Genomic DNA, 25960 nt, shown 5'->3' with positions numbered 1-25960 from the left:
AAGCAGACAGGCGCTGCTGAGATTCGAACTCAGGATCTCCTGTTTACTAGACAGGCGCTTTAACCAACTAAGCCACAGCACCCTTTTTGCATCTGGTCTCCTTTCCTTCCTCATGTAATCATTTAGAAGTGAAATCCACTTTTTTAAGGCTGGGCTTCTGTTGCAATATAACTTTTCAAAATGTTTTCCAATTGACTGAAACTCCATTGCACAAAACGAGCATGTCATTAATCGTCGATTTAGAGTGGACTGCATTGCCCAGTGTGTGCATTGAGGAGCACATGTTCGTCTTTACTGGGGAGCAAGTTTGCACTCATGAATGTGGCAAAACATTCAAATCCGTAAGTGGGTGAACATTAAAGTCCTAGATGCTGCAAATCTCTATATCTGGATACGGAATGACTGAAAAAAGTTATGTCTCCAGTGTCAAAATGAGTGTAATGCACTAGTAATTCATTTCCTTTATTGACCAGTGAGGTAGCCATGTATGGAGGTGCTGTAGAGTGAAAATCAAGTTTCAAATGGGCAGTGATCCCTGTGCCTGGATAGCTCAGTCGGTAGAGCATCAGACTTTTAATCTGAGGGTCCAGGGTTCAAGTCCCTGTTCAGGCGTATCTTTGCTTCTTTTACAAAAAATTTAGCAGGAAATATGAATTGCTCATTCTAATATGTGCTATTTCTGATGGCATCGCAACCTTGGGCAATATGACTCTAAGGTAGTGGAGTCCAGAGTTCTTGGATGCTTTGCCAACATTTCAAGCCTGACTGTGCTTCTAAATAGCATGAAACAGCAATCTTTGTACAAAGTTTTAATATTGGGGAGACAGATTGGTCGAAAAAAAAGCAGACAGGCGCTGCTGAGATTCGAACTCAGGATCTCCTGTTTACTAGACAGGCGCTTTAACCAACTAAGCCACAGCACCTCTTTTGCATCTGATCTCCTTTCCTTCCTCATGTAATCATTTAGAAGTGAAATCCACTTTTTTTAAGGCTGGGCTTCTGTTGCAATATAACTTTACAAAATGTTTTCCAATTGACTGAAACTCCATTGCACAAAACGAGCATGTCATTAATCGTTGATTTAGAGTGGACTGCATTGCCCAGTGTGTGTATTGAGGAGCACATGTTCGCCTTTACTGGGGAGCAAGTTTGCACTCATGAATGTGGCAAAACATTCAAATCCGTAAGTGGGTGAACATTAAAGTCCTAGATGCTGCAAATCTCTATATCTGGATACGGAATGACTGAAAAAAGTTATGTCTCCAGTGTCAAAATGTGTGTAATGCACTAGTAATTCATTTCCTTTATTGACCAGTGAGGTAGCCATGTATGGAGGTGCTGTAGAGTGAAAATCAAGTTTCAAATGGGCAGTGATCCCTGTTCCTGGATAACTCAGTCGGTAGAGCATCAGACTTTTAATCTGAGGGTCCAGGGTTCAAGTCCCTGTTCAGGCGTACCTTTGCTTCTTTTACAAAAAATTAAGCAGGAAATATGAATTGCTCATTCTAATATGTGCTGTTTCTGATGGCATCGCAACCTTGGGCAATATGACTCTAAGGTAGTGGAGTCCAGAGTTCTTGGATGCTTTGCCAACATTTCAAGCCTGACTGTGCTTCTAAATAGCATGAAATGGCAATCTTTGTACAAAGTTTTAATATTGGGGAGACAGATTGGTCGAAAAAAAAGCAGACAGGCGCTGCTGAGATTCAAACTCAGGATCTCCTGTTTACTAGACAGGCGCTTTAACCAACTAAGCCACAGCACCTTTTTTGCATCTGGTCTCCTTTCCTTCCTCATGTAATCAATCAGAAGTGAAATCCACTTTTTTAAGGCTGGGCTTCTGTTGCAATATAACTTTTCAAAATGTTAACCAATTGACTGAAACTCCATTGCACAAAACGAGCATGTCATTAATCGTCGATTTAGAGTGGACTGCATTGCCCAGTGTGTGCATTGAGGAGCACATGTTCGTCTTTACTGGGGAGCAAGTTTGCACTCATGAATGTGGCAAAACATTCAAATCCGTAAGTGGGTGAACATTAAAGTCCTAGATGCTGCAAATCTCTATATCTGGATACGGAATGACTGAAAAAAGTTATGTCTCCAGTGTCAAAATGTGTGTAATGCACTAGTAATTCATTTCCTTTATTGACCAGTGAGGTAGCCATGTATGGATGTGCTGTAGAGTGAAAATCAAATTTCAAATGGCAGTGATCCATCTGCCTGGATAGCTCAGTCGGTAGGGCATCAGACTTTTAATCTGAGGGTCCAGGGTTCAAGTCCCTGTTCAGGCGTACCTTTGCTTCTTTTACAAAAAATTAAGCAGGAAATATGAATTGCTCATTCTAATATGTGCTATTTCTGATGGCATCGCAACCTTGGGCAATATGAATCTAAGGTAGTGGAGTCCAGAGTTCTTGGATGCTTTGCCAACATATCAAGCCTGACTGTGCTTCTAAATAGTATGAAATAGCAATCTTTGTACAAAGTTTTAATATTGGGGAGACAGATTGGTCGAAAAAAAGCAGACAGGCGCTGCTGAAATTCGAACTCAGGATCTCCTGTTTACTAGACAGGCGCTTTAACCAACTAAGCCACAGCACCTTTTTTGCATCTGGTCTCCTTTCCTTCCTCATGTAATCATTTAGAAGTGAAATCCACTTTTTTAAGGCTGGGCTTCTGTTGCAATATAACTTTTCAAAATGTTTTCCAATTGACTGAAACTCCATTGCACAAAACGAGCATGTCATTAATCGTCGATTTAGAGTGGACTGCATTGCCCAGTGTGTGCATTGAGGAGCACATGTTCGTCTTTACTGGGGAGCAAGTTTGCACTCATGAATGTGGCAAAACATTCAAATCCGTAAGTGGGTGAACATTAAAGTCCTAGATGCTGCAAATCTCTATATCTGGATACGGAATGACTGAAAAAAGTTATGTCTCCAGTGTCAAAATGTGTGTAATGCACTAGTAATTCATTTCCTTTATTGACCAGTGAGGTAGCCATGTATGGAGGTGCTGTAGAGTGAAAATCAAGTTTCAAATGGGCAGTGATCCCTGTGCCTGGATAGCTCAGTCGGTAGAGCATCAGACTTTTAATCTGAGGGTCCAGGGTTCAAGTCCCTGTTCAGGCGTATCTTTGCTTCTTTTACAAAAAATTTAGCAGGAAATATGAATTGCTCATTCTAATATGTGCTATTTCTGATGGCATCGCAACCTTGGGCAATATGACTCTAAGGTAGTGGAGTCCAGAATTCTTGGATGCTTTGCCAACGTTTCAAGCCTGACTGTGCTTCTAAATAGCATGAAGTAACAATCTTTGTACAAAGTTTTAATATTGGGGAGACAGATTGGTCGAAAAAAAAGCAGACAGGCGCTGCTGAGATTCGAACTCAGGATCTCCTGTTTACTAGACAGGCGCTTTAACCAACTAAGCCACAGCACCTCTTTTGCATCTGATCTCCTGTCCTTCCTCATGTAATCATTTAGAAGTGAAATCCACTTTTTTTAAGGCTGGGCTTCTGTTGCAATATAACTTTACAAAATGTTTTCCAATTGACTGAAACTCCATTGCACAAAACGAGCATGTCATTAATCGTCGATTTAGAGTGGACTGCATTGCCCAGTGTGTGCATTGAGGAGCACATGTTCGTCTTTACTGGGGAGCAAGTTTGCACTCATGAATGTGGCAAAACATTCAAATCCGTAAGTGGGTGAACATTAAAGTCCTAGATGCTGCAAATCTCTATATCTGGATACGGAATGACTGAAAAAAGTTATGTCTCCAGTGTCAAAATGTGTGTAATGCACTAGTAATTCATTTCCTTCATTGACCAGTGAGGTAGCCATGTATGGAGGTGCTGTAGAGTGAAAATCAAGTTTCAAATGGCAGTGATTCATCTGCCTGGATAGCTCAGTCGGTAGAGCATCAGACTTTTAATCTGAGGGTCCAGGGTTCAAGTCCCTGTTCAGGCGTACCTTTGCTTCTTTTACAAAAAATTAAGCAGGAAATATGAATTGCTCATTCTAATATGTGCTATTTCTGATGGCATCGCAACCTTGGGCAATATGACTCTAAGGTAGTGGAGTCCAGAGTTCTTGGATGCTTTGCCAACATATCAAGCCTGACTGTGCTTCTAAATAGCATGAAATAGCAATCTTTGTACAAAGTTTTAATATTGGGGAGACAGATTGGTCGAAAAAAAGCAGACAGGCGCTGCTGAGATTCGAACTCAGGATCTCCTGCTTACTAGACAGGCACTTTAACCAACTAAGCCACAGCACCTTTTTTGCATCTGGTCTCCTTTCCTTCCTCATGTAATCATTTAGAAGTGAAATCCACTTTTTTAAGGCTGGGCTTCTGTTGCAATATAACTTTTCAAAATGTTTTCCAATTGACTGAAACTCCATTGCACAAAACGAGCATGTCATTAATCGTCGATTTAGAGTGGACTGCATTGCCCAGTGTGTGCATTGAGGAGCACATGTTCGTCTTTACTGGGGAGCAAGTTTGCACTCATTAATGTGGCAAAACATTCAAATCCGTAAGTGGGTGAACATTAAAGTCCTAGATGCTGCAAATCTCTATATCTGGATACGGAATGACTGAAAAAAGTTATGTCTCCAGTGTCAAAATGTGTGTAATGCACTAGTAATTCATTTCCTTTATTGACCAGTGAGGTAGCCATGTATGGAGGTGCTGTAGAGTGAAAATCAAGTTTCAAATGGGCAGTGATCCCTGTGCCTGGATAGCTCAGTCGGTAGAGCATCAGACTTTTAATCTGAGGGTCCAGGGTTCAAGTCCCTGTTCAGGCGTATCTTTGCTTCTTTTACAAAAAATTTAGCAGGAAATATGAATTGCTCATTCTAATATGTGCTATTTCTGATGGCATCGCAACCTTGGGCAATATGACTCTAAGGTAGTGGAGTCCAGAATTCTTGGATGCTTTGCCAACGTTTCAAGCCTGACTGTGCTTCTAAATAGCATGAAATAACAATCTTTGTACAAAGTTTTAATATTGGGGAGACAGATTGGTCGAAAAAAAAGCAGACAGGCGCTGCTGAGATTCGAACTCAGGATCTCCTGTTTACTAGACAGGCGCTTTAACCAACTAAGCCACAGCACCTCTTTTGCATCTGATCTACTGTCCTTCCTCATGTAATCATTTAGAAGTGAAATCCACTTTTTTTAAGGCTGGGCTTCTGTTGCAATATAACTTTACAAAATGTTTTCCAATTGACTGAAACTCCATTGCACAAAACGAGCATGTCATTAATCGTCGATTTAGAGTGGACTGCATTGCCCAGTGTGTGCATTGAGGAGCACATGTTCGTCTTTACTGGGGAGCAAGTTTGCACTCATGAATGTGGCAAAACATTCAAATCCGTAAGTGGGTGAACATTAAAGTCCTAGATGCTGCAAATCTCTATATCTGGATACGGAATGACTGAAAAAAGTTATGTCTCCAGTGTCAAAATGTGTGTAATGCACTAGTAATTCATTTCCTTTATTGACCAGTGAGGTAGCCATGTATGGAGGTGCTGTAGAGTGAAAATCAAGTTTCAAATGGCAGTGATCCATCTGCCTGGATAGCTCAGTCGGTAGAGCATCAGACTTTTAATCTGAGGGTCCAGGGTTCAAGTCCCTGTTCAGGCGTACCTTTGCTTCTTTTACAAAAAATTAAGCAGGAAATATGAATTGCTCATTCTAATATGTGCTATTTCTGATGGCATCGCAACCTTGGGCAATATGACTCTAAGGTAGTGGAGTCCAGAGTTCTTGGATGCTTTGCCAACATATCAAGCCTGACTGTGCTTCTAAATAGCATGAAATAGCAATCTTTGTACAAAGTTTTAATATTGGGGAGACAGATTGGTCGAAAAAAAGCAGACAGGCGCTGCTGAGATTCGAACTCAGGATCTCCTGTTTACTAGACAGGCGCTTTAACCAACTAAGCCACAGCACCTTTTTTGCATCTGGTCTCCTTTCCTTCCTCATGTAATCATTTAGAAGTGAAATCCACTTTTTTAAGGCTGGGCTTCTGTTGCAATATAACTTTTCAAAATGTTTTCCAATTGACTGAAACTCCATTGCACAAAACGAGCATGTCATTAATCGTCGATTTAGAGTGGACTGCATTGCCCAGTGTGTGCATTGAGGAGCACATGTTCGTCTTTACTGGGGAGCAAGTTTGCACTCATGAATGTGGCAAAACATTCAAATCCGTAAGTGGGTGAACATTAAAGTCCTAGATGCTGCAAATCTCTATATCTGGATACGGAATGACTGAAAAAAGTTATGTCTCCAGTGTCAAAATGTGTGTAATGCACTAGTAATTCATTTCCTTTATTGACCAGTGAGGTAGCCATGTATGGAGGTGATGTAGAGTGAAAATCAAGTTTCAAATGGGCAGTGATCCCTGTGCCTGGATAGCTCAGTCGGTAGAGCATCAGACTTTTAATCTGAGGGTCCAGGGTTCAAGTCCCTGTTCAGGTGTATCTTTGCTTCTTTTACAAAAAATTTAGCAGGAAATATGAATTGCTCATTCTAATATGTGCTATTTCTGATGGCATCGCAACCTTGGGCAATATGACTCTAAGGTAGTGGAGTCCAGAGTTCTTGGATGCTTTGCCAACATTTCAAGCCTGACTGTGCTTCTAAATAGCATGAAATAGCAATCTTTGTACAAAGTTTTAATATTGGGGAGACAGATTGGTCGAAAAAAAAGCAGACAGGCGCTGCTGAGATTCGAACTCAGGATCTCCTGTTTACTAGACAGGCGCTTTAACCAACTGAGCCACAGCACCTTTTTTGCATCTGGTCTCCTTTCCTTCCTCATGTAATCAATCAGAAGTGAAATCCACTTTTTTAAGGCTGGGCTTCTGTTGCAATATAACTTTTCAAAATGTTTTCCAATTGACTGAAACTCCATTGCACAAAACGAGCATGTCATTAATCGTTGATTTAGAGTGGACTGCATTGCCCAGTGTGTGCATTGAGGAGCACATGTTCGTCTTTACTGGGGAGCAAGTTTGCACTCATGAATGTGGCAAAACATTCAAATCCGTAAGTAGGTGAACATTAAAGTCCTAGATGCTGCAAATCTCTATATCTGGATACGGAATGACTGAAAAAAGTTATGTCTCCAGTGTCAAAATGTGTGTAATGCACTAGTAATTCATTTCCTTTATTGACCAGTGAGGTAGCCATGTGTGGAGGTGCTGTAGAGTGAAAATCAAGTTTCAAATTGGCAGTGATCCCTGTGCCTGGATAGCTCAGTCGGTAGAGCATCAGACTTTTAATCTGAGGGTCCAGGGTTCAAGTCCCTGTTCAGGCATACCTTTGCTTCTTTTACAAAAAATTAAGCAGGAAATATGAATTGCTCATTCTAATATGTGCTATTTCTGATGGCATCGCAACCTTGGGCAATATGACTCTAAGGTAGTGGAGTCCAGAGTTCTTGGATGCTTTGCCAACATTTCAAGCATGACTGTGCTTCTAAATAGCATGAAACAGCAATCTTTGTACAAAGTTTTAATATTGGGGATACAGATTGGTCGAAAAAAAAGCAGACAGGCGCTGCTGAGATTCGAACTCAGGATCTCCTGTTTACTAGACAGGCGCTTTAACCAACTAAGCGACAGCACCTTTTTTGCATCTGGTCTCCTTTCCTTCCTCATGTAATCATTTAGAAGTGAAATCCACTTTTTTAAGGCTGGGCTTCTGTTGCAATATAACTTTTCAAAATGTTTTCCAATTGACTGAAACTCCATTGCACAAAACGAGCATGTCATTAATCGTCGATTTAGAGTGGACTGCATTGCCCAGTGTGTGCATTGAGGAGCACATGTTCGTCTTTACTGGGGAGCAAGTTTGCACTCATGAATGTGGCAAAACATTCAAATCCGTAAGTGGGTGAACATTAAAGTCCTAGATGCTGCAAATCTCTATATCTGGATACGGAATGACTGAAAAAAGTTATGTCTCCAGTGTCAAAATGTGTGTAATGCACTAGTAATTCATTTCCTTTATTGACCAGTGAGGTAGCCATGTATGGAGGTGCTGTAGAGTAAAAATCAAGTTTCAAATGGGCAGTGATCCCTGTGCCTGGATAGCTCAGTCGGTAGAGCATCAGACTTTTAATCTGAGGGTCCAGGGTTCAAGTCCCTGTTCAGGCGTATCTTTGCTTCTTTTACAAAAAATTTAGCAGGAAATATGAATTGCTCATTCTAATATGTGCTATTTCTGATGGCATCGCAACCTTGGGCAATATGACTCTAAGGTAGTGGAGTCCAGAGTTCTTGGATGCTTTGCCAACATTTCAAGCCTGACTGTGCTTCTAAATAGCATGAAACAGCAATCTTTGTACAAAGTTTTAATATTGGGGAGACAGATTGGTCGAAAAAAAAGCAGACAGGCGCTGCTGAGATTCGAACTCAGGATCTCCTGTTTACTAGACAGGCGCTTTAACCAACTAAGCCACAGCACCTCTTTTGCATCTGATCTCCTTTCCTTCCTCATGTAATCATTTAGAAGTGAAATCCACTTTTTTTAAGGCTGGGCTTCTGTTGCAATATAACTTTACAAAATGTTTTCCAATTGACTGAAACTCCATTGCACAAAACGAGCATGTCATTAATCGTTGATTTAGAGTGGACTGCATTGCCCAGTGTGTGTATTGAGGAGCACATGTTCGCCTTTACTGGGGAGCAAGTTTGCACTCATGAATGTGGCAAAACATTCAAATCCGTAAGTGGGTGAACATTAAAGTCCTAGATGCTGCAAATCTCTATATCTGGATACGGAATGACTGAAAAAAGTTATGTCTCCAGTGTCAAAATGTGTGTAATGCACTAGTAATTCATTTCCTTTATTGACCAGTGAGGTAGCCATGTATGGAGGTGCTGTAGAGTGAAAATCAAGTTTCAAATGGGCAGTGATCCCTGTTCCTGGATAACTCAGTCGGTAGAGCATCAGACTTTTAATCTGAGGGTCCAGGGTTCAAGTCCCTGTTCAGGCGTACCTTTGCTTCTTTTACAAAAAATTAAGCAGGAAATATGAATTGCTCATTCTAATATGTGCTGTTTTTGATGGCATCGCAACCTTGGGCAATATGACTCTAAGGTAGTGGAGTCCAGAGTTCTTGGATGCTTTGCCAACATTTCAAGCCTGACTGTGCTTCTAAATAGCATGAAATAGCAATCTTTGTACAAAGTTTTAATATTGGGGAGACAGATTGGTCGAAAAAAAAGCAGACAGGCGCTGCTGAGATTCAAACTCAGGATCTCCTGTTTACTAGACAGGCGCTTTAACCAACTAAGCCACAGCACCTTTTTTGCATCTGGTCTCCTTTCCTTCCTCATGTAATCAATCAGAAGTGAAATCCACTTTTTTAAGGCTGGGCTTCTGTTGCAATATAACTTTTCAAAATGTTAACCAATTGACTGAAACTCCATTGCACAAAACGAGCATGTCATTAATCGTCGATTTAGAGTGGACTGCATTGCCCAGTGTGTGCATTGAGGAGCACATGTTCGTCTTTACTGGGGAGCAAGTTTGCACTCATGAATGTGGCAAAACATTCAAATCCGTAAGTGGGTGAACATTAAAGTCCTAGATGCTGCAAATCTCTATATCTGGATACGGAATGACTGAAAAAGTTATGTCTCCAGTGTCAAAATGTGTGTAATGCACTAGTAATTCATTTCCTTTATTGACCAGTGAGGTAGCCATGTATGGAGGTGCTGTAGAGTGAAAATCAAGTTTCAAATGGGCAGTGATCCCTGTGCCTGGATAGCTCAGTCGGTAGAGCATCAGACTTTTAATCTGAGGGTCCAGGGTTCAAGTCCCTGTTCAGGCGTACCTTTGCTTCTTTTACAAAAAATTAAGCAGGAAATATGAATTGCTCATTCTAATATGTGCTATTTCTGATGGCATCGCAACCTTGGGCAATATGACTCTAAGGTAGTGGAGTCCAGAGTTCTTGGATGCTTTGCCAACATTTCAAGCCTCACTGTGCTTCTAAATAGCATGAAATAGCAATCTTTGTACATAGTTTTAATATTGGGGAGACAGATTGGTCGAAAAAAAAGCAGACAGGCGCTGCTGAGATTCGAACTCAGGATCTCCTGTTTACTAGACAGGCGCTTTAACCAACTAAGCCACAGCACCCTTTTTGCATCTGGTCTCCTTTCCTTCCTCATGTAATCATTTAGAAGTGAAATCCACTTTTTTAAGGCTGGGCTTCTGTTGCAATATAACTTTTCAAAATGTTTTCCAATTGACTGAAACTCCATTGCACAAAACGAGCATGTCATTAATCGTCGATTTAGAGTGGACTGCATTGCCCAGTGTGTGCATTGAGGAGCACATGTTCGTCTTTACTGGGGAGCAAGTTTGCACTCATGAATGTGGCAAAACATTCAAATCCGTAAGTGGGTGAACATTAAAGTCCTAGATGCTGCAAATCTCTATATCTGGATACGGAATGACTGAAAAAAGTTATGTCTCCAGTGTCAAAATGAGTGTAATGCACTAGTAATTCATTTCCTTTATTGACCAGTGAGGTAGCCATGTATGGAGGTGCTGTAGAGTGAAAATCAAGTTTCAAATGGGCAGTGATCCCTGTGCCTGGATAGCTCAGTCGGTAGAGCATCAGACTTTTAATCTGAGGGTCCAGGGTTCAAGTCCCTGTTCAGGCGTATCTTTGCTTCTTTTACAAAAAATTTAGCAGGAAATATGAATTGCTCATTCTAATATGTGCTATTTCTGATGGCATCGCAACCTTGGGCAATATGACTCTAAGGTAGTGGAGTCCAGAGTTCTTGGATGCTTTGCCAACATTTCAAGCCTGACTGTGCTTCTAAATAGCATGAAACAGCAATCTTTGTACAAAGTTTTAATATTGGGGAGACAGATTGGTCGAAAAAAAAGCAGACAGGCGCTGCTGAGATTCGAACTCAGGATCTCCTGTTTACTAGACAGGCGCTTTAACCAACTAAGCCACAGCACCTCTTTTGCATCTGATCTCCTTTCCTTCCTCATGTAATCATTTAGAAGTGAAATCCACTTTTTTTAAGGCTGGGCTTCTGTTGCAATATAACTTTACAAAATGTTTTCCAATTGACTGAAACTCCATTGCACAAAACGAGCATGTCATTAATCGTTGATTTAGAGTGGACTGCATTGCCCAGTGTGTGTATTGAGGAGCACATGTTCGCCTTTACTGGGGAGCAAGTTTGCACTCATGAATGTGGCAAAACATTCAAATCCGTAAGTGGGTGAACATTAAAGTCCTAGATGCTGCAAATCTCTATATCTGGATACGGAATGACTGAAAAAAGTTATGTCTCCAGTGTCAAAATGTGTGTAATGCACTAGTAATTCATTTCCTTTATTGACCAGTGAGGTAGCCATGTATGGAGGTGCTGTAGAGTGAAAATCAAGTTTCAAATGGGCAGTGATCCCTGTTCCTGGATAACTCAGTCGGTAGAGCATCAGACTTTTAATCTGAGGGTCCAGGGTTCAAGTCCCTGTTCAGGCGTACCTTTGCTTCTTTTACAAAAAATTAAGCAGGAAATATGAATTGCTCATTCTAATATGTGCTGTTTCTGATGGCATCGCAACCTTGGGCAATATGACTCTAAGGTAGTGGAGTCCAGAGTTCTTGGATGCTTTGCCAACATTTCAAGCCTGACTGTGCTTCTAAATAGCATGAAATGGCAATCTTTGTACAAAGTTTTAATATTGGGGAGACAGATTGGTCGAAAAAAAAGCAGACAGGCGCTGCTGAGATTCAAACTCAGGATCTCCTGTTTACTAGACAGGCGCTTTAACCAACTAAGCCACAGCACCTTTTTTGCATCTGGTCTCCTTTCCTTCCTCATGTAATCAATCAGAAGTGAAATCCACTTTTTTAAGGCTGGGCTTCTGTTGCAATATAACTTTTCAAAATGTTAACCAATTGACTGAAACTCCATTGCACAAAACGAGCATGTCATTAATCGTCGATTTAGAGTGGACTGCATTGCCCAGTGTGTGCATTGAGGAGCACATGTTCGTCTTTACTGGGGAGCAAGTTTGCACTCATGAATGTGGCAAAACATTCAAATCCGTAAGTGGGTGAACATTAAAGTCCTAGATGCTGCAAATCTCTATATCTGCATACGGAATGACTGAAAAAAGTTATGTCTCCAGTGTCAAAATGTGTGTAATGCACTAGTAATTCATTTCCTTTATTGACCAGTGAGGTAGCCATGTATGGATGTGCTGTAGAGTGAAAATCAAATTTCAAATGGCAGTGATCCATCTGCCTGGATAGCTCAGTCGGTAGGGCATCAGACTTTTAATCTGAGGGTCCAGGGTTCAAGTCCCTGTTCAGGCGTACCTTTGCTTCTTTTACAAAAAATTAAGCAGGAAATATGAATTGCTCATTCTAATATGTGCTATTTCTGATGGCATCGCAACCTTGGGCAATATGAATCTAAGGTAGTGGAGTCCAGAGTTCTTGGATGCTTTGCCAACATATCAAGCCTGACTGTGCTTCTAAATAGTATGAAATAGCAATCTTTGTACAAAGTTTTAATATTGGGGAGACAGATTGGTCGAAAAAAAGCAGACAGGCGCTGCTGAAATTCGAACTCAGGATCTCCTGTTTACTAGACAGGCGCTTTAACCAACTAAGCCACAGCACCTTTTTTGCATCTGGTCTCCTTTCCTTCCTCATGTAATCATTTAGAAGTGAAATCCACTTTTTTAAGGCTGGGCTTCTGTTGCAATATAACTTTTCAAAATGTTTTCCAATTGACTGAAACTCCATTGCACAAAACGAGCATGTCATTAATCGTCGATTTAGAGTGGACTGCATTGCCCAGTGTGTGCATTGAGGAGCACATGTTCGTCTTTACTGGGGAGCAAGTTTGCACTCATGAATGTGGCAAAACATTCAAATCCGTAAGTGGGTGAACATTAAAGTCCTAGATGCTGCAAATCTCTATATCTGGATACGGAATGACTGAAAAAAGTTATGTCTCCAGTGTCAAAATGTGTGTAATGCACTAGTAATTCATTTCCTTTATTGACCAGTGAGGTAGCCATGTATGGAGGTGCTGTAGAGTGAAAATCAAGTTTCAAATGGGCAGTGATCCCTGTGCCTGGATAGCTCAGTCGGTAGAGCATCAGACTTTTAATCTGAGGGTCCAGGGTTCAAGTCCCTGTTCAGGCGTATCTTTGCTTCTTTTACAAAAAATTTAGCAGGAAATATGAATTGCTCATTCTAATATGTGCTATTTCTGATGGCATCGCAACCTTGGGCAATATGACTCTAAGGTAGTGGAGTCCAGAATTCTTGGATGCTTTGCCAACGTTTCAAGCCTGACTGTGCTTCTAAATAGCATGAAGTAACAATCTTTGTACAAAGTTTTAATATTGGGGAGACAGATTGGTCGAAAAAAAAGCAGACAGGCGCTGCTGAGATTCGAACTCAGGATCTCCTGTTTACTAGACAGGCGCTTTAACCAACTAAGCCACAGCACCTCTTTTGCATCTGATCTCCTGTCCTTCCTCATGTAATCATTTAGAAGTGAAATCCACTTTTTTTAAGGCTGGGCTTCTGTTGCAATATAACTTTACAAAATGTTTTCCAATTGACTGAAACTCCATTGCACAAAACGAGCATGTCATTAATCGTCGATTTAGAGTGGACTGCATTGCCCAGTGTGTGCATTGAGGAGCACATGTTCGTCTTTACTGGGGAGCAAGTTTGCACTCATGAATGTGGCAAAACATTCAAATCCGTAAGTGGGTGAACATTAAAGTCCTAGATGCTGCAAATCTCTATATCTGGATACGGAATGACTGAAAAAAGTTATGTCTCCAGTGTCAAAATGTGTGTAATGCACTAGTAATTCATTTCCTTCATTGACCAGTGAGGTAGCCATGTATGGAGGTGCTGTAGAGTGAAAATCAAGTTTCAAATGGCAGTGATTCATCTGCCTGGATAGCTCAGTCGGTAGAGCATCAGACTTTTAATCTGAGGGTCCAGGGTTCAAGTCCCTGTTCAGGCGTACCTTTGCTTCTTTTACAAAAAATTAAGCAGGAAATATGAATTGCTCATTCTAATATGTGCTATTTCTGATGGCATCGCAACCTTGGGCAATATGACTCTAAGGTAGTGGAGTCCAGAGTTCTTGGATGCTTTGCCAACATATCAAGCCTGACTGTGCTTCTAAATAGCATGAAATAGCAATCTTTGTACAAAGTTTTAATATTGGGGAGACAGATTGGTCGAAAAAAAGCAGACAGGCGCTGCTGAGATTCGAACTCAGGATCTCCTGCTTACTAGACAGGCACTTTAACCAACTAAGCCACAGCACCTTTTTTGCATCTGGTCTCCTTTCCTTCCTCATGTAATCATTTAGAAGTGAAATCCACTTTTTTAAGGCTGGGCTTCTGTTGCAATATAACTTTTCAAAATGTTTTCCAATTGACTGAAACTCCATTGCACAAAACGAGCATGTCATTAATCGTCGATTTAGAGTGGACTGCATTGCCCAGTGTGTGCATTGAGGAGCACATGTTCGTCTTTACTGGGGAGCAAGTTTGCACTCATTAATGTGGCAAAACATTCAAATCCGTAAGTGGGTGAACATTAAAGTCCTAGATGCTGCAAATCTCTATATCTGGATACGGAATGACTGAAAAAAGTTATGTCTCCAGTGTCAAAATGTGTGTAATGCACTAGTAATTCATTTCCTTTATTGACCAGTGAGGTAGCCATGTATGGAGGTGCTGTAGAGTGAAAATCAAGTTTCAAATGGGCAGTGATCCCTGTGCCTGGATAGCTCAGTCGGTAGAGCATCAGACTTTTAATCTGAGGGTCCAGGGTTCAAGTCCCTGTTCAGGCGTATCTTTGCTTCTTTTACAAAAAATTTAGCAGGAAATATGAATTGCTCATTCTAATATGTGCTATTTCTGATGGCATCGCAACCTTGGGCAATATGACTCTAAGGTAGTGGAGTCCAGAATTCTTGGATGCTTTGCCAACGTTTCAAGCCTGACTGTGCTTCTAAATAGCATGAAATAACAATCTTTGTACAAAGTTTTAATATTGGGGAGACAGATTGGTCGAAAAAAAAGCAGACAGGCGCTGCTGAGATTCGAACTCAGGATCTCCTGTTTACTAGACAGGCGCTTTAACCAACTAAGCCACAGCACCTCTTTTGCATCTGATCTCCTGTCCTTCCTCATGTAATCATTTAGAAGTGAAATCCACTTTTTTTAAGGCTGGGCTTCTGTTGCAATATAACTTTACAAAATGTTTTCCAATTGACTGAAACTCCATTGCACAAAACGAGCATGTCATTAATCGTCGATTTAGAGTGGACTGCATTGCCCAGTGTGTGCATTGAGGAGCACATGTTCGTCTTTACTGGGGAGCAAGTTTGCACTCATGAATGTGGCAAAACATTCAAATCCGTAAGTGGGTGAACATTAAAGTCCTAGATGCTGCAAATCTCTATATCTGGATACGGAATGACTGAAAAAAGTTATGTCTCCAGTGTCAAAATGTGTGTAATGCACTAGTAATTCATTTCCTTTATTGACCAGTGAGGTAGCCATGTATGGAGGTGCTGTAGAGTGAAAATCAAGTTTCAAATGGCAGTGATCCATCTGCCTGGATAGCTCAGTCGGTAGAGCATCAGACTTTTAATCTGAGGGTCCAGGGTTCAAGTCCCTGTTCAGGCGTACCTTTGCTTCTTTTACAAAAAATTAAGCAGGAAATATGAATTGCTCATTCTAATATGTGCTATTTCTGATGGCATCGCAACCTTGGGCAATATGACTCTAAGGTAGTGGAGTCCAGAGTTCTTGGATGCTTTGCCAACATATCAAGCCTGACTGTGCTTCTAAATAGCATGAAATAGCAATCTTTGTACAAAGTTTTAATATTGGGGAGACAGATTGGTCGAAAAAAAGCAGACAGGCGCTGCTGAGATTCGAACTCAGGATCTCCTGTTTACTAGACAGGCGCTTTAACCAACTAAGCCACAGCACCTTTTTTGCATCTGGTCTCCTTTCCTTCCTCATGTAATCATTTAGAAGTGAAATCCACTTTTTTAAGGCTGGGCTTCTGTTGCAATATAACTTTTCAAAATGTTTTCCAATTGACTGAAACTCCATTGCACAAAACGAGCATGTCATTAATCGTCGATTTAGAGTGGACTGCATTGCCCAGTGTGTGCATTGAGGAGCACATGTTCGTCTTTACTGGGGAGCAAGTTTGCACTCATTAATGTGGCAAAACATTCAAATCCGTAAGTGGGTGAACATTAAAGTCCTAGATGCTGCAAATCTCTATATCTGGATACGGAATGACTGAAAAAAGTTATGTCTCCAGTGTCAAAATGTGTGTAATGCACTAGTAATTCATTTCCTTTATTGACCAGTGAGGTAGCCATGTATGGAGGTGATGTAGAGTGAAAATCAAGTTTCAAATGGGCAGTGATCCCTGTGCCTGGATAGCTCAGTCGGTAGAGCATCAGACTTTTAATCTGAGGGTCCAGGGTTCAAGTCCCTGTTCAGGTGTATCTTTGCTTCTTTTACAAAAAATTTAGCAGGAAATATGAATTGCTCATTCTAATATGTGCTATTTCTGATGGCATCGCAACCTTGGGCAATATGACTCTAAGGTAGTGGAGTCCAGAATTCTTGGATGCTTTGCCAACATTTCAAGCCTGACTGTGCTTCTAAATAGCATGAAATAACAATCTTTGTACAAAGTTTTAATATTGGGGAGACAGATTGGTCGAAAAAAAAGCAGACAGGCGCTGCTGAGATTCGAACTCAGGATCTCCTGTTTACTAGACAGGCGCTTTAACCAACTAAGCCACAGCACCTCTTTTGCATCTGATCTCCTTTCCTTCCTCATGTAATCATTTAGAAGTGAAATCCACTTTTTTTAAGGCTGGGCTTCTGTTGCAATATAACTTTACAAAATGTTTTCCAATTGACTGAAACTCCATTGCACAAAACGAGCATGTCATTAATCGTTGATTTAGAGTGGACTGCATTGCCCAGTGTGTGTATTGAGGAGCACATGTTCGCCTTTACTGGGAAGCAATTTTGCACTCATGAATGTGGCAAAACATTCAAATCCGTAAGTGGGTGAACATTGAAGTCCTAGATGCTGCAAATCTCTATATCTGGATACGGAATGACTGAAAAAAGTTATGTCTCCAGTGTCAAAATGTGTGTAATGCACTAATAATTCATTTCCTTTATTGACCAGTGAGGTAGCCATGTATGGAGGTGCTGTAGAGTGAAAATCAAGTTTCAAATGGGCAGTGATCCCTGTGCCTGGATAGCTCAGTCGGTAGAGCATCAGACTTTTAATCTGAGGGTCCAGGGTTCAAGTCCCTGTTCAGGCGTACCTTTGCTTCTTTTACAAAAAATTAAGCAGGAAATATGAATTGCTCATTCTAATATGTGCTGTTTCTGATGGCATCGCAACCTTGGGCAATATGACTCTAAGGTAGTGGAGTCCAGAGTTCTTGGATGCTTTGCCAACATTTCAAGCCTGACTGTGCTTCTAAATAGCATGAAATAGCAATCTTTGTACAAAGTTTTAATATTGGGGAGACAGATTGGTCGAAAAAAAAGCAGACAGGCGCTGCTGAGATTCAAACTCAGGATCTCCTGTTTACTAGACAGGCGCTTTAACCAACTAAGCCACAGCACCTTTTTTGCATCTGGTCTCCTTTCCTTCCTCATGTAATCAATCAGAAGTGAAATCCACTTTTTTAAGGCTGGGCTACTGTTGCAATATAACTTTTCAAAATGTTTTCCAATTGACTGAAACTCCATTGCACAAAACGAGCATGTCATTAATCGTCGATTTAGAGTGGACTGCATTGCCCAGTGTGTGCATTGAGGAGCACATGTTCGTCTTTACTGGGGAGCAAGTTTGCACTCATGAATGTGGCAAAACATTCAAATCCGTAAGTGGGTGAACATTAAAGTCCTAGATGCTGCAAATCTCTATATCTGGATACGGAATGACTGGAAAAAGTTATGTCTCCAGTGTCAAAATGTGTGTAATGCACTAGTAATTCATTTCCTTTATTGACCAGTGAGGTAGCCATGTATGGAGGTGCTGTAGAGTGAAAATCAAGTTTCAAATGGGCAGTGATCCTTGTGCCTGGATAGCTCAGTCGGTAGAGCATCAGACTTTTAATCTGAGGGTCCAGGGTTCAAGTCCCTGTTCAGGCGTACCTTTGCTTCTTTTACAAAAAATTTAGCAGGAAATATGAATTGCTCATTCTAATATGTGCTATTTCTGATGGCATCGCAACCTTGGGCAATATGACTCTAAGGTAGTGGAGTCCAGAATTCTTGGATGCTTTGCCAACATTTCAAGCCTGACTGTGCTTCTAAATAGCATGAAATAACAATCTTTGTACAAAGTTTTAATATTGGGGAGACAGATTGGTCGAAAAAAAAGCAGACAGGCGCTGCTGAGGTTCGAACTCAGGATCTCCAGTTTACTAGACAGGCGCTTTAACCAACTAAGCCACAGCACCTCTTTTGCATCTGATCTCCTGTCCTTCCTCATGTAATCATTTAGAAGTGAAATCCACTTTTTTTAAGGCTGGGCTTCTGTTGCAATATAACTTTACAAAATGTTTTCCAATTGACTGAAACTCCATTGCACAAAACGAGCATGTCATTAATCGTCGATTTAGAGTGGACTGCATTGCCCAGTGTGTGCATTGAAGAGCACATGTTCGTCTTTACTGGGGAGCAAGTTTGCACTCATGAATGTGGCAAAACATTCAAATCCGTAAGTGGGTGAACATTAAAGTCCTAGATGCTGCAAATCTCTATATCTGGATACGGAATGACTGAAAAAAGTTATGTCTCCAGTGTCAAAATGTGTGTAATGCACTAGTAATTCATTTCCTTTATTGACCAGTGAGGTAGCCATGTATGGAGGTGCTGTAGAGTGAAAATCAAGTTTCAAATGGGCAGTGATCCTTGTGCCTGGATAGCTCAGTCGGTAGAGCATCAGACTTTTAATCTGAGGGTCCAGGGTTCAAGTCCCTGTTCAGGCGTACCTTTGCTTCTTTTACAAAAAATTAAGCAGGAAATATGAATTGCTCATTCTAATATGTGCTATTTCTGATGGCATCGCAACCTTGGGCAATATGACTCTAAGGTAGTGGAGTCCAGAGTTCTTGGATGCTTTGCCAACATTTCAAGCCTGACTGTGCTTCTAAATAGCATGAAATAGCAATCTTTGTACAAAGTTTTAATATTGGGGAGACAGATTGGTCGAAAAAAAAGCAGACAGGCGCTGCTGAGATTCGAACTCAGGATCTCCTGTTTACTAGACAGGCGCTTTAACCAACTGAGCCACAGCACCTTTTTTGCATCTGGTCTCCTTTCCTTCCTCATGTAATCAATCAGAAGTGAAATCCACTTTTTTAAGGCTGGGCTTCTGTTGCAATATAACTTTTCAAAATGTTTTCCAATTGACTGAAACTCCATTGCACAAAACGAGCATGTCATTAATCGTTGATTTAGAGTGGACTGCATTGCCCAGTGTGTGCATTGAGGAGCACATGTTCGTCTTTACTGGGGAGCAAGTTTGCACTCATGAATGTGGCAAAACATTCAAATCCGTAAGTAGGTGAACATTAAAGTCCTAGATGCTGCAAATCTCTATATCTGGATACGGAATGACTGAAAAAAGTTATGTCTCCAGTGTCAAAATGTGTGTAATGCACTAGTAATTCATTTCCTTTATTGACCAGTGAGGTAGCCATGTGTGGAGGTGCTGTAGAGTGAAAATCAAGTTTCAAATTGGCAGTGATCCCTGTGCCTGGATAGCTCAGTCGGTAGAGCATCAGACTTTTAATCTGAGGGTCCAGGGTTCAAGTCCCTGTTCAGGCATACCTTTGCTTCTTTTACAAAAAATTAAGCAGGAAATATGAATTGCTCATTCTAATATGTGCTATTTCTGATGGCATCGCAACCTTGGGCAATATGACTCTAAGGTAGTGGAGTCCAGAGTTCTTGGATGCTTTGCCAACATTTCAAGCATGACTGTGCTTCTAAATAGCATGAAACAGCAATCTTTGTACAAAGTTTTAATATTGGGGATACAGATTGGTCGAAAAAAAAGCAGACAGGCGCTGCTGAGATTCGAACTCAGGATCTCCTGTTTACTAGACAGGCGCTTTAACCAACTAAGCGACAGCACCTTTTTTGCATCTGGTCTCCTTTCCTTCCTCATGTAATCATTTAGAAGTGAAATCCACTTTTTTAAGGCTGGGCTTCTGTTGCAATATAACTTTTCAAAATGTTTTCCAATTGACTGAAACTCCATTGCACAAAACGAGCATGTCATTAATCGTCGATTTAGAGTGGACTGCATTGCCCAGTGTGTGCATTGAGGAGCACATGTTCGTCTTTACTGGGGAGCAAGTTTGCACTCATGAATGTGGCAAAACATTCAAATCCGTAAGTGGGTGAACATTAAAGTCCTAGATGCTGCAAATCTCTATATCTGGATACGGAATGACTGAAAAAAGTTATGTCTCCAGTGTCAAAATGTGTGTAATGCACTAGTAATTCATTTCCTTTATTGACCAGTGAGGTAGCCATGTATGGAGGTGCTGTAGAGTGAAAATCAAGTTTCAAATGGGCAGTGATCCCTGTGCCTGGATAGCTCAGTCGGTAGAGCATCAGACTTTTAATCTGAGGGTCCAGGGTTCAAGTCCCTGTTCAGGCGTATCTTTGCTTCTTTTACAAAAAATTTAGCAGGAAATATGAATTGCTCATTCTAATATGTGCTATTTCTGATGGCATCGCAACCTTGGGCAATATGACTCTAAGGTAGTGGAGTCCAGAGTTCTTGGATGCTTTGCCAACATTTCAAGCCTGACTGTGCTTCTAAATAGCATGAAACAGCAATCTTTGTACAAAGTTTTAATATTGGGGAGACAGATTGGTCGAAAAAAAAGCAGACAGGCGCTGGTGAGATTCGAACTCAGGATCTCCTGTTTACTAGACAGGCGCTTTAACCAACTAAGCCACAGCACCTCTTTTGCATCTGATCTCCTTTCCTTCCTCATGTAATCATTTAGAAGTGAAATCCACTTTTTTTAAGGCTGGGCTTCTGTTGCAATATAACTTTACAAAATGTTTTCCAATTGACTGAAACTCCATTGCACAAAACGAGCATGTCATTAATCGTTGATTTAGAGTGGACTGCATTGCCCAGTGTGTGTATTGAGGAGCACATGTTCGCCTTTACTGGGGAGCAAGTTTGCACTCATGAATGTGGCAAAACATTCAAATCCGTAAGTGGGTGAACATTAAAGTCCTAGATGCTGCAAATCTCTATATCTGGATACGGAATGACTGAAAAAAGTTATGTCTCCAGTGTCAAAATGTGTGTAATGCACTAGTAATTCATTTCCTTTATTGACCAGTGAGGTAGCCATGTATGGAGGTGCTGTAGAGTGAAAATCAAGTTTCAAATGGGCAGTGATCCCTGTTCCTGGATAACTCAGTCGGTAGAGCATCAGACTTTTAATCTGAGGGTCCAGGGTTCAAGTCCCTGTTCAGGCGTACCTTTGCTTCTTTTACAAAAAATTAAGCAGGAAATATGAATTGCTCATTCTAATATGTGCTGTTTTTGATGGCATCGCAACCTTGGGCAATATGACTCTAAGGTAGTGGAGTCCAGAGTTCTTGGATGCTTTGCCAACATTTCAAGCCTGACTGTGCTTCTAAATAGCATGAAATAGCAATCTTTGTACAAAGTTTTAATATTGGGGAGACAGATTGGTCGAAAAAAAAGCAGACAGGCGCTGCTGAGATTCAAACTCAGGATCTCCTGTTTACTAGACAGGCGCTTTAACCAACTAAGCCACAGCACCTTTTTTGCATCTGGTCTCCTTTCCTTCCTCATGTAATCAATCAGAAGTGAAATCCACTTTTTTAAGGCTGGGCTTCTGTTGCAATATAACTTTTCAAAATGTTAACCAATTGACTGAAACTCCATTGCACAAAACGAGCATGTCATTAATCGTCGATTTAGAGTGGACTGCATTGCCCAGTGTGTGCATTGAGGAGCACATGTTCGTCTTTACTGGGGAGCAAGTTTGCACTCATGAATGTGGCAAAACATTCAAATCCGTAAGTGGGTGAACATTAAAGTCCTAGATGCTGCAAATCTCTATATCTGGATACGGAATGACTGAAAAAGTTATGTCTCCAGTGTCAAAATGTGTGTAATGCACTAGTAATTCATTTCCTTTATTGACCAGTGAGGTAGCCATGTATGGAGGTGCTGTAGAGTGAAAATCAAGTTTCAAATGGGCAGTGATCCCTGTGCCTGGATAGCTCAGTCGGTAGAGCATCAGACTTTTAATCTGAGGGTCCAGGGTTCAAGTCCCTGTTCAGGCGTACCTTTGCTTCTTTTACAAAAAATTAAGCAGGAAATATGAATTGCTCATTCTAATATGTGCTATTTCTGATGGCATCGCAACCTTGGGCAATATGACTCTAAGGTAGTGGAGTCCAGAGTTCTTGGATGCTTTGCCAACATTTCAAGCCTCACTGTGCTTCTAAATAGCATGAAATAGCAATCTTTGTACATAGTTTTAATATTGGGGAGACAGATTGGTCGAAAAAAAAGCAGACAGGCGCTGCTGAGATTCGAACTCAGGATCTCCTGTTTACTAGACAGGCGCTTTAACCAACTAAGCCACAGCACCCTTTTTGCATCTGGTCTCCTTTCCTTCCTCATGTAATCATTTAGAAGTGAAATCCACTTTTTTAAGGCTGGGCTTCTGTTGCAATATAACTTTTCAAAATGTTTTCCAATTGACTGAAACTCCATTGCACAAAACGAGCATGTCATTAATCGTCGATTTAGAGTGGACTGCATTGCCCAGTGTGTGCATTGAGGAGCACATGTTCGTCTTTACTGGGGAGCAAGTTTGCACTCATGAATGTGGCAAAACATTCAAATCCGTAAGTGGGTGAACATTAAAGTCCTAGATGCTGCAAATCTCTATATCTGGATACGGAATGACTGAAAAAAGTTATGTCTCCAGTGTCAAAATGAGTGTAATGCACTAGTAATTCATTTCCTTTATTGACCAGTGAGGTAGCCATGTATGGAGGTGCTGTAGAGTGAAAATCAAGTTTCAAATGGGCAGTGATCCCTGTGCCTGGATAGCTCAGTCGGTAGAGCATCAGACTTTTAATCTGAGGGTCCAGGGTTCAAGTCCCTGTTCAGGCGTATCTTTGCTTCTTTTACAAAAAATTTAGCAGGAAATATGAATTGCTCATTCTAATATGTGCTATTTCTGATGGCATCGCAACCTTGGGCAATATGACTCTAAGGTAGTGGAGTCCAGAGTTCTTGGATGCTTTGCCAACATTTCAAGCCTGACTGTGCTTCTAAATAGCATGAAACAGCAATCTTTGTACAAAGTTTTAATATTGGGGAGACAGATTGGTCGAAAAAAAAGCAGACAGGCGCTGCTGAGATTCGAACTCAGGATCTCCTGTTTACTAGACAGGCGCTTTAACCAACTAAGCCACAGCACCTCTTTTGCATCTGATCTCCTTTCCTTCCTCATGTAATCATTTAGAAGTGAAATCCACTTTTTTTAAGGCTGGGCTTCTGTTGCAATATAACTTTACAAAATGTTTTCCAATTGACTGAAACTCCATTGCACAAAACGAGCATGTCATTAATCGTTGATTTAGAGTGGACTGCATTGCCCAGTGTGTGTATTGAGGAGCACATGTTCGCCTTTACTGGGGAGCAAGTTTGCACTCATGAATGTGGCAAAACATTCAAATCCGTAAGTGGGTGAACATTAAAGTCCTAGATGCTGCAAATCTCTATATCTGGATACGGAATGACTGAAAAAAGTTATGTCTCCAGTGTCAAAATGTGTGTAATGCACTAGTAATTCATTTCCTTTATTGACCAGTGAGGTAGCCATGTATGGAGGTGCTGTAGAGTGAAAATCAAGTTTCAAATGGGCAGTGATCCCTGTTCCTGGATAACTCAGTCGGTAGAGCATCAGACTTTTAATCTGAGGGTCCAGGGTTCAAGTCCCTGTTCAGGCGTACCTTTGCTTCTTTTACAAAAAATTAAGCAGGAAATATGAATTGCTCATTCTAATATGTGCTGTTTCTGATGGCATCGCAACCTTGGGCAATATGACTCTAAGGTAGTGGAGTCCAGAGTTCTTGGATGCTTTGCCAACATTTCAAGCCTGACTGTGCTTCTAAATAGCATGAAATGGCAATCTTTGTACAAAGTTTTAATATTGGGGAGACAGATTGGTCGAAAAAAAAGCAGACAGGCGCTGCTGAGATTCAAACTCAGGATCTCCTGTTTACTAGACAGGCGCTTTAACCAACTAAGCCACAGCACCTTTTTTGCATCTGGTCTCCTTTCCTTCCTCATGTAATCAATCAGAAGTGAAATCCACTTTTTTAAGGCTGGGCTTCTGTTGCAATATAACTTTTCAAAATGTTAACCAATTGACTGAAACTCCATTGCACAAAACGAGCATGTCATTAATCGTCGATTTAGAGTGGACTGCATTGCCCAGTGTGTGCATTGAGGAGCACATGTTCGTCTTTACTGGGGAGCAAGTTTGCACTCATGAATGTGGCAAAACATTCAAATCCGTAAGTGGGTGAACATTAAAGTCCTAGATGCTGCAAATCTCTATATCTGGATACGGAATGACTGAAAAAAGTTATGTCTCCAGTGTCAAAATGTGTGTAATGCACTAGTAATTCATTTCCTTTATTGACCAGTGAGGTAGCCATGTATGGATGTGCTGTAGAGTGAAAATCAAATTTCAAATGGCAGTGATCCATCTGCCTGGATAGCTCTGTCGGTAGGGCATCAGACTTTTAATCTGAGGGTCCAGGGTTCAAGTCCCTGTTCAGGCGTACCTTTGCTTCTTTTACAAAAAATTAAGCAGGAAATATGAATTGCTCATTCTAATATGTGCTATTTCTGATGGCATCGCAACCTTGGGCAATATGAATCTAAGGTAGTGGAGTCCAGAGTTCTTGGATGCTTTGCCAACATATCAAGCCTGACTGTGCTTCTAAATAGTATGAAATAGCAATCTTTGTACAAAGTTTTAATATTGGGGAGACAGATTGGTCGAAAAAAAGCAGACAGGCGCTGCTGAAATTCGAACTCAGGATCTCCTGTTTACTAGACAGGCGCTTTAACCAACTAAGCCACAGCACCTTTTTTGCATCTGGTCTCCTTTCCTTCCTCATGTAATCATTTAGAAGTGAAATCCACTTTTTTAAGGCTGGGCTTCTGTTGCAATATAACTTTTCAAAATGTTTTCCAATTGACTGAAACTCCATTGCACAAAACGAGCATGTCATTAATCGTCGATTTAGAGTGGACTGCATTGCCCAGTGTGTGCATTGAGGAGCACATGTTCGTCTTTACTGGGGAGCAAGTTTGCACTCATGAATGTGGCAAAACATTCAAATCCGTAAGTGGGTGAACATTAAAGTCCTAGATGCTGCAAATCTCTATATCTGGATACGGAATGACTGAAAAAAGTTATGTCTCCAGTGTCAAAATGTGTGTAATGCACTAGTAATTCATTTCCTTTATTGACCAGTGAGGTAGCCATGTATGGAGGTGCTGTAGAGTGAAAATCAAGTTTCAAATGGGCAGTGATCCCTGTGCCTGGATAGCTCAGTCGGTAGAGCATCAGACTTTTAATCTGAGGGTCCAGGGTTCAAGTCCCTGTTCAGGCGTATCTTTGCTTCTTTTACAAAAAATTTAGCAGGAAATATGAATTGCTCATTCTAATATGTGCTATTTCTGATGGCATCGCAACCTTGGGCAATATGACTCTAAGGTAGTGGAGTCCAGAATTC

At 41.0% G+C, this 25960-nt stretch overlaps 16 non-coding genes across 16 annotated transcripts; 2 read left to right on the top strand and 14 right to left on the bottom strand.

Annotated features, from left to right (window-relative positions):
• Nucleotides 1–8: 8 nt before the first annotated feature.
• TRNAT-AGU (transfer RNA threonine (anticodon AGU)) lies at nt 9–82 on the bottom strand. Its single transcript has one exon. It is a non-coding gene; the product is annotated as a tRNA-Thr (tRNA).
• A 767-nt stretch (nt 83–849) lies between these two features.
• TRNAT-AGU (transfer RNA threonine (anticodon AGU)) lies at nt 850–923 on the bottom strand. Its single transcript has one exon. It is a non-coding gene; the product is annotated as a tRNA-Thr (tRNA).
• A 2448-nt stretch (nt 924–3371) lies between these two features.
• TRNAT-AGU (transfer RNA threonine (anticodon AGU)) lies at nt 3372–3445 on the bottom strand. The gene has a single exon. It is a non-coding gene; the product is annotated as a tRNA-Thr (tRNA).
• Nucleotides 3446–5052: 1607 nt separating this feature from the next.
• Nucleotides 5053–5126, bottom strand: TRNAT-AGU (transfer RNA threonine (anticodon AGU)). The gene has a single exon. It is a non-coding gene; the product is annotated as a tRNA-Thr (tRNA).
• A 766-nt stretch (nt 5127–5892) lies between these two features.
• Nucleotides 5893–5966, bottom strand: TRNAT-AGU (transfer RNA threonine (anticodon AGU)). The gene has a single exon. It is a non-coding gene; the product is annotated as a tRNA-Thr (tRNA).
• A 1298-nt stretch (nt 5967–7264) lies between these two features.
• On the top strand, nt 7265–7337 carry TRNAK-UUU (transfer RNA lysine (anticodon UUU)). Its single transcript has one exon. It is a non-coding gene; the product is annotated as a tRNA-Lys (tRNA).
• Nucleotides 7338–8415: 1078 nt separating this feature from the next.
• Nucleotides 8416–8489, bottom strand: TRNAT-AGU (transfer RNA threonine (anticodon AGU)). The gene has a single exon. It is a non-coding gene; the product is annotated as a tRNA-Thr (tRNA).
• A 1608-nt stretch (nt 8490–10097) lies between these two features.
• Nucleotides 10098–10171, bottom strand: TRNAT-AGU (transfer RNA threonine (anticodon AGU)). The gene has a single exon. It is a non-coding gene; the product is annotated as a tRNA-Thr (tRNA).
• Nucleotides 10172–10938: 767 nt separating this feature from the next.
• Nucleotides 10939–11012, bottom strand: TRNAT-AGU (transfer RNA threonine (anticodon AGU)). The gene has a single exon. It is a non-coding gene; the product is annotated as a tRNA-Thr (tRNA).
• A 2448-nt stretch (nt 11013–13460) lies between these two features.
• TRNAT-AGU (transfer RNA threonine (anticodon AGU)) lies at nt 13461–13534 on the bottom strand. The gene has a single exon. It is a non-coding gene; the product is annotated as a tRNA-Thr (tRNA).
• A 1607-nt stretch (nt 13535–15141) lies between these two features.
• Nucleotides 15142–15215, bottom strand: TRNAT-AGU (transfer RNA threonine (anticodon AGU)). The gene has a single exon. It is a non-coding gene; the product is annotated as a tRNA-Thr (tRNA).
• Nucleotides 15216–15981: 766 nt separating this feature from the next.
• TRNAT-AGU (transfer RNA threonine (anticodon AGU)) lies at nt 15982–16055 on the bottom strand. Its single transcript has one exon. It is a non-coding gene; the product is annotated as a tRNA-Thr (tRNA).
• A 767-nt stretch (nt 16056–16822) lies between these two features.
• TRNAT-AGU (transfer RNA threonine (anticodon AGU)) lies at nt 16823–16896 on the bottom strand. Its single transcript has one exon. It is a non-coding gene; the product is annotated as a tRNA-Thr (tRNA).
• Nucleotides 16897–19878: 2982 nt separating this feature from the next.
• TRNAK-UUU (transfer RNA lysine (anticodon UUU)) lies at nt 19879–19951 on the top strand. The gene has a single exon. It is a non-coding gene; the product is annotated as a tRNA-Lys (tRNA).
• A 2760-nt stretch (nt 19952–22711) lies between these two features.
• On the bottom strand, nt 22712–22785 carry TRNAT-AGU (transfer RNA threonine (anticodon AGU)). The gene has a single exon. It is a non-coding gene; the product is annotated as a tRNA-Thr (tRNA).
• A 767-nt stretch (nt 22786–23552) lies between these two features.
• On the bottom strand, nt 23553–23626 carry TRNAT-AGU (transfer RNA threonine (anticodon AGU)). Its single transcript has one exon. It is a non-coding gene; the product is annotated as a tRNA-Thr (tRNA).
• Nucleotides 23627–25960: the final 2334 nt, after the last annotated feature.

The sequence above is a fragment of the Ambystoma mexicanum genome, unplaced genomic scaffold (genome assembly GCF_040938575.1).
Source record: "Ambystoma mexicanum isolate Mex_15411 unplaced genomic scaffold, UKY_AmexF1_1 Mex_scaf1, whole genome shotgun sequence".
Classification (NCBI taxonomy): Eukaryota; Metazoa; Chordata; class Amphibia; order Caudata; family Ambystomatidae; genus Ambystoma; species Ambystoma mexicanum.
Note: the sequence above shows the minus strand (reverse complement) of the source record. Positions and strands in the feature narration are given on the sequence as shown.